Here is a 10,222-nt window from a genome sequence, read left to right as displayed (position 1 = left end):
TCCAAGCAGACTTTGTTCCAGTGTACCTGTTGGAAAGCCTGCAGAATTCCTGAGGTGTCTCCCCATTCAAACCTGACCCCCAGCAAGGGAGTAATACTTCCCAAGGCCACGCTTTGGGTACTACCAAAGGCATTAGCTTGTTTAAGCCAGGTCAAATGCAGGAAAAGAGAGGTTTATTAGGAGAAAAAAAAAAAAGGTCTGGTATTCAACTGGAGGCAAATGGAACAGCTTTGTTAATTTAAATGGTGCAAAGCAGCTCTGTGGAGTCTGCAAAAGGGGTAGAGGTTGAGCCCAAATATACCTGTGAGTGCTCATCCTCCAGCAACTGGAATTCAGCCGTGAAGAGGTGATGGGAAGAGCATGGGTTTGGCTGGTGTTACTTATTTTAGCAACTCCCATGGTTGATAGGAGGGAAGTTGCTCTTCAGAGGGTAGCACAGAATTGCAAAAATCTACCCCCCCCCGCAAAAAAAAATCTCAAACTGAGCCTGGATAATGAGGCATCAGGAAGGGAAAAACCTGTAAAGAATTTGTCAGCCTTGTAAAATAGGAACAAACAAAGGGTGTTCAGTGGCACTTGCAGTGAGCTGCTGGGAATGGGGTCCAGCTCTGGTGGTCCTGGCCAGGCCCCATGGGAGCTGTCAGGAGCCATGGCAGTGGCAAAGCTACGGGGAGAGCAGAGAGACCCCGCTCTCCGTGCAGCTCCTCAAATGCCGTGTGTGTTTGCCAGGGTTGGTGCCAAGCGCTGTGTGGTTGGGGTTGTTTTATTTTTTTTTTATTTTATTTTTTTTTTTTTGGTGTTTCTGTGTGCCCTCCTGCTGAGAGGTGGCTCTTTTGACATGTTGTTATAGTGATGGAAGGAGCATGGATACACATTCCTCCGCTCTGCGCGCGAGACATATGGGAGCCAGATTGTACCTGTCACAAGTTGCCAACCTGAATTTCTGGGGTATAAGGGGACACGTTCCCAAGGGAATTTCCACTTGACGTTCTTGATTGCTTTGGCTAATATTTGTTTTGTGACCTTTCCATTAGCAGATATGGCGCTCGGCGCTGCTCTGGGAGCAGCAGGTGCATCCGGCTCCCGCCGATTCTGTGGGAGGTTCACCGTGGAATTGCACAGGCAGCTCCATGCACTGGACCCCATTGCAGGGGAAAACTTGGCTCTCCAACTCGGTGCTGGATATTTGGTGTCGCTTTTAGGAAGTGTTCCCCACTTCAAGTGGCTGTTGGGACCACCCAGGTGTGGAGCATCCGTAGCCAGGGTGCAGAGCAAAGTTGGTTCAGGTTCCCTTGGTTATTCCATCTGGGACACAGGACTGTGCTGCTTTGCTGGGGCATATATGTGTATTGAGATGTACAGGACATGCCATTCCAGGTTGGCTTCCTTGGAGGAATGGGGCAAACCCTTGTTGCTGACCCCTTTCTCAGGGGTCCCATCGTGCAAGCGTGTGCCTGTTGTGTAGACTGTTAAATCTGTCTGCTCCTGAAAAGGCTTTCATTTGAAAATGGATTTCAATTTTATTGGAATAATCAGTATTATTTTAGAAAAATCAATATAGCATCAGGCTGGAGCAATTTGCAGGGGTTTTCAGTTTACTGAATTAAAAAAAAAAAAATTAAAAAAAAAATCTTTGGGTTTCGTTCCTGATTGATAGAAGCATTTTTAACTGTCAAAATTGCCAAATCTGAAAAACAAAAGCTGTAGCTCTGGCCATGGGAAGGGAAAGGCAGGTGCTGGGCTGAAAGTTGGGTATTTTACCCCTGCATAGGGGATATCTCTCATTGCCCCTTGGCGAGAAAGAGCAGAGCCTGGGCCCTCTGCCCACTCCTTGCAAGTGTTCTCCTGGCCTTGAGGTAACAACCCATGATGTTTATGGCAGGATCATTTTCGTGTGTGGATCTGGAGAGAGAACTCAGCTCATCTCGCCTCCCTCCCTGCCCGGCATTGTGCTCCTGATGTTTGTTGATGCTGCCTTAGTCTGGGATTGAACTTGTGGCTTGAACTCGTGGATAATGAGCTCAAGAAAATGTTGCCTTGTGAATCCACACTTTTTAGTCTGGATTTTACTTTATCTAGGTGATAGAGGGAGGAAAACTCATGTTGCTCTGTGAACTTAGTTGCTCCTGTAACTCGAAAGCCGGGATGATCTTTCTGAGCTAACCCTGACTGCGCCGATTGGAAGGATCCCGGAGTTCTTGGACCAAGTTTTGGGGGAAAACTGGGGGCTGGACATCGTGCTCTCTACCACATCTCTAGGACTGTGGTGCTGCTGAATCAGGGAAAAAAATGAAAGCTTTCCAAATTGCACATCTTTCCTCCTGCGGCTGTGGCATTCTGGGGTGCAGGAGGGGACACTCAGGGCCTTAATTATCTGTATATGGAGCAGAAAAGGAGCCATGAATGGAGATGCTGTAATCTGGGAACCAGTAAACAAAAGAGCTATCCCTAGGGGTGGTTTGTTGTGGAAAAATTTTCCTCTTGGACCATTCTGCCAGGTGCATGTGGGTGGTGTTTGCTGTTTATCAAGTCTTGACCTGTATTCACAGAATGGTCCTGAGAAGAGCCTTGGCACAGGACTTGGAGAGACCGGCTTGTGTCCAGGCTTCTCAGAATGTTTAAATAATAATAATAATAAAAAACTCAGGGGTGAGAGGGTGGCCAAAACCTGCCCTGGGCTGAAAATCTCCACTTGTGTGTTTTGATTTTTGGGAAGAGGCAGCAGAGAGGAAGGGAGTGGGCGACCGTGAAGGAAGCGTTACCAAACCGGCCCCCGCACGCAGATTTCATCCTATCGTTTATCAAAGTTTTATGAGCATCTGCTCTTGGCCCCAAAATCTATTCAACTGAGGGTTGTTGTTTTTTTTTTTTTTCCTAAATCTGAGTTTGACTGCAAGCAGAATCTGCTATAATTGTTCCCCCCCCCCCAATTGATTTTACCAGGGCTGGTTTTGCACAGGTACATCCGTGTGGACCTGGGCTCCTGCCTGGCTCCACGTGCGGCACATAAACCACGTGTGACGTGGAGTGGCTGCTCACAGATTTTATTTCCCGAGGCAGAATTTATTCAGGAGTGTCTCTGTTACTTAAAAGCACCTTCTCATCCTTTCAAAGCCAGAGCAAACTACCATTGCAGGGCTTGGCAGCATCGAACAGACCGGGGAGGAAAAGGGCAGGGAAAAGTGGGAATGGGCAAAAAACCCAGTTTTGTATTTATTTGTCCACAAAACAGGAGACCTCAGGCAGGTTTAAGTCAGGCAGAGCTCTATTCCGTTGCCACATGTCCCAGGAAGAAATCCTAGGGGTTGGGTTTTTGGTGGTTTTGGTTTTTTTTTTTTTTTCCCCCCTTTCCTGCATGGAGCAATCCCTCAAGACTTCCCTTGGTTCTCCAGCCTCATCTCATCAACATCCCTGTGCAGACTGCCACATGCATTCACACACAGCTTAAGGAAAACTAGATAAGTTTCACATTATACAATTTATTTTTTTTTTTTTAAATCACAGACTGGCTTAGCAGGATCAGGTCCTTGGGCATGTTTCCATCTTCCCGTGGTTTGGTCCCCTTTTGCTGAACAAACCCCAGCAAAAGTTGTATAAATATTTGGATGAACTTCTAGACAAAAGCTCCCATCAGTTGTTGAAGAAGATCTTTTTGTTTGTTGACAGCTGATTATTTTCTTAGGCACGTGAAGAAGTGATAGATTTGTTCAATGACTTCAGTGCAGTGATGATTTTTGTCCATCCAGAAAAGCCCCTCATTCCTGGGATGCAATCCATGGCAGAGTTCAACCCTATTTGACTTGTGGGTGATTTCAAATAGTGCCTTAAGATTTGTCTTCGAAAAGGAAAGGAGGAAAGGGAAGGGAGAAGGAAAGAGAAGAAATAAAATAAAATAAAATAAAAAGAGTGTGAGTAGGTCAGTCCTGTGTTATATTCAACCTTTAATTTCAAGAAGCATTTGCATAATTCTGCCAGGACTGCAAACCCCGGAGGTTTTGAAGCTATTTGGGAGTTTTGGGAAGGCTTTTTGATCTGAGGTAGCCAGATATCCCGAGATGTTACACACAGATAGGGCTCGCAGTGAGCTGGTTTGACAGGTGGGTTTGCTCATTTTAAGGAATTTTAAGGCTAAGTCCAGGCAGCTTAACATGGAACCAGCATCTTATTTCACGTTTGTGCAGCTTCAAAGCCATTTGTGTTGTTAGCAAATGATTTTTATTTATTTATTTATTTATTTTTCCTTTAGCTCACTTGGTTGGCTCTATTTTTATGCTATTTAACGACTTTAATGTGTTGTTTACATGTCCCCTTGAAACTTCTGCTGCCTTCTGCCTCACACAAGTGATGAGGGGTTACCATGTCTGGGTTACACCTTGCCCTGAGTATTATGTGAAAGTCTCCCTCCTCCAGAAAAGATGATGGATCCCTGAAACCTCTCCACTAAAATGCGTGGGGTGTGCAAGGGAGAGAAGAAAAAAAAGAGTTTCTAGCTAAAAATATCCAACGTTAAACATTCAGGTTGGCCAAACAGCAGATAAATAAATATCTTAAATATTTTCCAGGTCTAATTGTTCCTGTATTTAGTCTGGGCTCTGCTTTACTGAAGAAAACTGAAAACAAATAAAGCAGATGATAAGCATAAATAGCTGGGTTCTGCTAGAAATATTTAGAGTTTCTGCACTGCAGGAACCAGGCATGGGTTTGTTTTTTACCAGCTCCAGTCTTTTTGTCTGAACATTTATATATTTCTTGGGCCTAGTAAGCACAGCCAAACTGCTCCATGATTCCCTGAGTGCAAACAGCCCAGAATGTGAGCAAAGGTAGGGAGGGAGAAGCAAATTTGAATTTAATAACACATTAAAAAAAAAAAAAAAGAAAAAAAAAGGGCAATTAATGCTGGCATTTTTATATTCCTACTGATTGACCCCAAATGCTGCTCAGACAGTTGTGCTCTGTGGTGACACCCATAGTCTGGGAAAGAGAATAAATACAGCTTGGAGCAAGCCAGGCCCTGCCAAGGGAATGGCACTGGAAATGCTGAACCCTTTGGGGTCATTCTGACCATCTGAATATTTCTGATGAAGTTTGAAGAGGCCCAGAAGAAAATAACTCAGTTTCCTGGTAGAAATGTGAATATTCTCAGACAAAAAAAAAAAAATCAATCTTTTCTCCTGGATAATTTAGGTTTTACAGAAACACCTTTGGTGCTGGAAGAATTGGTTTGATTTAAAATTCCTGAGCAAGTCCCATGATAGTTTATGTGGCTTTTTTTTTTAAGAGAACCTGTGGAAATCTCTTGCAGAAAAGTGACAAGGATAAGCTCTTCCCTTCCCTGTGAGGAAAAATAATGCTGTCCTAAAAGTCTGGGCAGCACTAGGAGGACAAGCTCTCAGTTTTCCTGTGAAAAGAATTTTATTCCCTATTTTGTAGCTTGATTGCAACTCAGTGAATAGAAAGATGAATGTAAGGCTTTGATCTGGACTCTTAAAAACTGCTTATCCTTGATAATTTTGTCTCTCTTAAGCTCTATGGGAGGACAAGGTGCTGTCCTTAGGTTTTTATTTCACCTGCAAGGACCGCAGGACTGGACTTTTCTGCCCAAAGGATCTTGCAAGAGCTGGAAGGAGCCAGCTGGGTTGTTGAGTGTCTTTGAAAGACTTTAGGTCTGCAGTCTGAAGTGAAGCCGTGGAAAGATTCCCATTTTGGGAATAAGATGGGCTGTGATACCTCGTGCATGTTGCAGCAGAGAGCCAAGATGGTTTTTGAATGTTGGTCTCAGTGAAAGTGTAACCATTCCCAGAGCAATCAGCACCAAATTAAAAAAAATGGCATCAGGAAAAATTATTACTTGAGGGTTTTTAGCAAATTTTAGTTTTAAGAATATAATTACTCAAGTCAACATCATTTGCTGAAGTGGGTAATTCTTTATTGGATTGTGGTTTGAATTGAATCCGCTCTTTTTCCACTCCTGTTGTGCAACCTTCCTGTAATTCCTAATTTGCTTTTCTAGACACTTTGCTTAGATCAAGCAGCAATCCAGACAGGTTTTTGGTGCTTTTAGTGTCTGTTTTTAGTAAAAAGCCAGCACAGGGAGGAAGAGAAGGTTGAGTTGCCTTGTGCATCCCCCAAACCAGGTACACTTGGTTACTGTGCAGTGGTTTGGGATTGCTCAAAGCCATTTTCAGGTCTGTTGGTGTCACTGGGTGTGTTGCCTGAAATTTTCCCACTGTTGCCATGTGTGTTGGTCAGCAGGAAAAGCTTGGGCATGGAGGACACCCTGGTAATTACAGGGAGTCACTGTGGCCAAGTTTATGTGCCCAATGGCTGCACTGAGCCCCCTGAGCAGCATTAAGTGAACTTGCCTGGCTACCAGAATGAAAATTGGTAATTCCTGCCAGCTCTGCTCAGGCTTAATTTCTCTCTTTTGCTGTGTGACACCACCCACCCTCAGGGAGATAGAGATGGTATAATCTCACAAAGTACAGTTATCCTTAAAAAGGAGCTTAAGGGAGTGTACAGACCCAGGATCCAAAGGTGAAACCAACTTTCTTCCTGTGATTGCTGTGAACTTACCGAGTTCGAGGCACCTTTAGGCTAAATGGGAATATCACACGTTGAATTATCTCGTCCTTTAATAGATGTGGTGTTCAATGTGGTCTAAACCCATGCTTTTTATCTATGAGAATGGCCTGGTTGAGGTCAATACAAATATGCTGCAACACCCAATTTTAGGTTTGTGCTCTCACATTCGATACCAAAATCAAAGGGGTAAGAGAAGGATGATTATTTCCCATGGCTGAAGAGCAAAGTAAATGCATTAGCTTAATAATATTAGTTCTGAGATGCAGAGATAAGAGAGGTGGGTGGGGAGCAGCAGTTCTCATCTGAGCCCTAATGGGGACTGTGGGAAAACTTCAGTGAGCAAAAACCCCAAACCAGGTGAAAGCAGCTGAAACCCATTACACATCCCAAGTCAGGCCAAGTTCGTGGAGGTTTTGCAAACCTTTTGATGAACCTGGGCTGAGTTCTAAGCTAATCTGGCCTGAGTTAGAGAGTCAGGTGGAAGTGCTCTTGTTTGAGGCTGAGTTATGCTGCGTGTTTGAATTCCGAAGTCAGCATGAAATTTAGGATGTGAGAAACTGATGCAGACCCAGAGAACTGAAGAAGATGTTTATGGAGCTTTGTAAAACTGGGAGGACCACCTGATTCTCCCTGTGTCATTGTTTTGTTGAATTTGATGTAATTCGTGGCTACATTTAGAAGGGTTCAGCCAATTCTTGTTTATGCCTGTTCTCAGAAATTCTCATTTAAACACTGTTTCCATCACGTTGTTGGGGGGGGCAGATCTGTGTTAAACACTCAGTGTGATGATGAAATGAAACCAAGATGAAATAAACTTCACAAGGTTTTATAACCTCTTCAGTGCAGGAAGAGCATTTCTGCTGATTCAAACCTAGACGTTACAGTGCAGAAACAGAATAGTTTGTGTTAGATGGGACTTTAAAGATCATTTATTTTCAATCTCCACCACTCATGGCAATAATATTCCTTTTAAGAACAGTGGAGCTTTGTGGGACAGCCTCTGTCCTAACTCTGGGCAGGATTGAACAGGTGTCTCACGGTGCTTCTTCCCCTTCTTTGGTGACATCCCTGCCGAGGCGCCTCTCTGGGTGAGCATTTTCTGTGCAGTCCATCTTTTCCAGGCAGATGCTGCTGCACAGATAAAAAGCCAGCAAGCAACATCTATTACCCCTGGAGCTTGCACTGCTTTTGTTGTCTGGGCACGTTCCTACATGCCTTACACCTGCTGAGGTTGGCTGCTGAGGATGTGGGTGGTCTTTCCCTCCACCACCTTCAAGGAGAAAAGGCAGCTTGTAACAGGTCATCTGGTGGAGCAGGAAAACTTTGGACCTGCCTGTTTAATTTCCCTCCCCCACAAAGGAAATAATACATGTGGTCTCACAGTGAACCCCTATCACTCACTGAAAAGTACCACATAAGGGAATGTATGGTTAAAACCACAAAAAAAGAGATAATTTAAAAAAAAAAAAAAAAAAGGACAACACAACTCTTGGGTCAGAGATATGTTCAAATGTTCAGTCAGACTCTCAGCTGGTTTTGTTTAAGGGAATTTCTGCTGAACTCCTGAGGGGCTCGGCCAGGTGATGCTGGAGGTGTGTGGACGTGGCTACTTGCACTCAGAACGTGAAGTTGGCTTAATGCTTTTTTTAAAAAAATCCAGAAATTATTAAACATATGTGCTGATTTTAGAAGAGCACGTCCTGTGAATGAAATGCTTCGCTTTAGGGTGATATGTTGTGACTTCTGAAAATTTGAAATACCTGTTATGGATCAGCTTTCACTTAGTGGGGACTGTATTTGTCAGGTAATGATTGAAGTTGCAAATCAGTATTCTCCAAGCCTGGAATTTCCAATGGCGAGGCAGATAGCTGCAAAAACATCAGTTTAAAGAATAAAATAAAATGAAACAAGCAGTAATAATAAAAAAAAAAAGTACTTGACAGGCAAATTTGGTGTTACACATTCTGCATTTCTTTTCAGTCTTTCAAACTTTCTGAACACTATAATTTGTTTCTAGTGTTAGCATCACTATCATCAAAGATGTTGGACTCTATTAGCTCAGCTGTCTAAGGGATGTCTTTTTAAAAAGGAAGAGAGTAGAGGGGAAAAAAAAAAAAACCACCACAAAACACAAACACCACCCCACCAACAAGTTCAGCCACTTGAATTTCAGCATAATCACTTTTCTTACCACGTCTCTCATTTGCAATCAAGGCAAAGACAGCAGGAGAAATCTCAGTCAACTGCTCGCTTGCCCCAAGACAGGCAGAGGTTTTGCATTACTTGTGGTTTATCTGAGGTTGCTCTTTCGAGGCAGGAATGTCGCATGGAATGACTTGTGCCACAGCGGGGACTGAGATTTGGGATAAACAAAACCTGTCATTTTATGCAGCGGTTCAAAAACTCCTCTCAGTGGATCTTTCTTTCTACCTGTCATTTTTATCCCAGGGTAGGGGTGTGGGGGTCCCTCTCTCCAAATTTGTCAATAATGTTAGCTTATTCAGTCAAGAACAGAGGAGATGTAGGGTGAAAGGTGTGGGGAGTAATAGATGATCACCAGTCAGATGAAGGAGAAGGTGTGGGTTCTACACTGAAATAGAGGAAATCAAGGTAAACCTTAGATTCTATATGATCTCCCCACCTCAGCATGCCACGTACGTCTTCTCAGACCGAGAAATAACCTTTCTCAGTTATTTATTTGAAATAATTTATCAACTAATTCTGTTGCTGAATTAATAAGTAGTTCAGTTTTGCATATGTAGTCAAAGCAAAACACAGGTTGTCTTCAAAGCTGGATGGGACATGTGGTATTTTTCTGTTGGGTTGGAGGAATATAACTCTTTCAGACTGGTTTCCATGGCCAAACATGGAAAGTAAATCATGGATTATTAACTTTCTGTGAGTACCCCTCACATTTACCTGGATTTAGTCAAGCAGGGAGAGACACAGGGTCTTTGGAGTTTGTTTACATTAGGAAGGAGACAGCAGGAGATCGGGGTGTGTACATGGAGATGATTGTCCTGGGCAGTGTGGAATGATTTTCCCAAAGTGGTTGATGTTTTGCTGGCTTGCTTGTGGATACAAAGCAAAATCTTTACACACTTTTAGAAGCACACGTGTTACAAACATACACAGAAAGCAACGTTTTGTCCCCAAGGTGAGGAACACAAGCAGCCCCAAACTGATCGTGTTCCACTGGCTTTAGTGACTTTGCCACCTTCAACTTTAGGAAAGTTTTTTTCTGACGCACTTGGAAGCTCTCCCTCCAGTTCCTTTACTGTTTGCAATGACCTTCCTTTTTCAGTTGAAGATTTAAATTGCATTTTTAAATAGTGAAAGGCAAAAACCTCTGGAGGAATAGGCTCTGATGGGAGCTCTGTGTTTTCTGCCCATCTCGGTGTGTGTGGCAGTGCTGGCCTTCTCTGCTCAACGGTCTGGGGATTCATTTGTGCAGAAGATAATCCAGATGCCAGTTCTCTCTGCCTGACTCTGATTAGGACTGGTTTTCATAATAGCCCCTCCAAAGAAATACGCTGTCTGGAGAACCTCTGCCAAATATCTGAATAGCACTTGAGGCTTGGGCTAGTTAGTGGCACCAAGTGAAACAGAGGCAACTCTCCCTGACAATAGCAGGAACCAG

This window comes from Myiozetetes cayanensis, unplaced genomic scaffold (assembly GCF_022539395.1).
Source record: "Myiozetetes cayanensis isolate MyiCay16 unplaced genomic scaffold, myiCay2020 scf2-11, whole genome shotgun sequence".
Classification (NCBI taxonomy): Eukaryota; Metazoa; Chordata; class Aves; order Passeriformes; family Tyrannidae; genus Myiozetetes; species Myiozetetes cayanensis.
Note: the sequence above shows the minus strand (reverse complement) of the source record.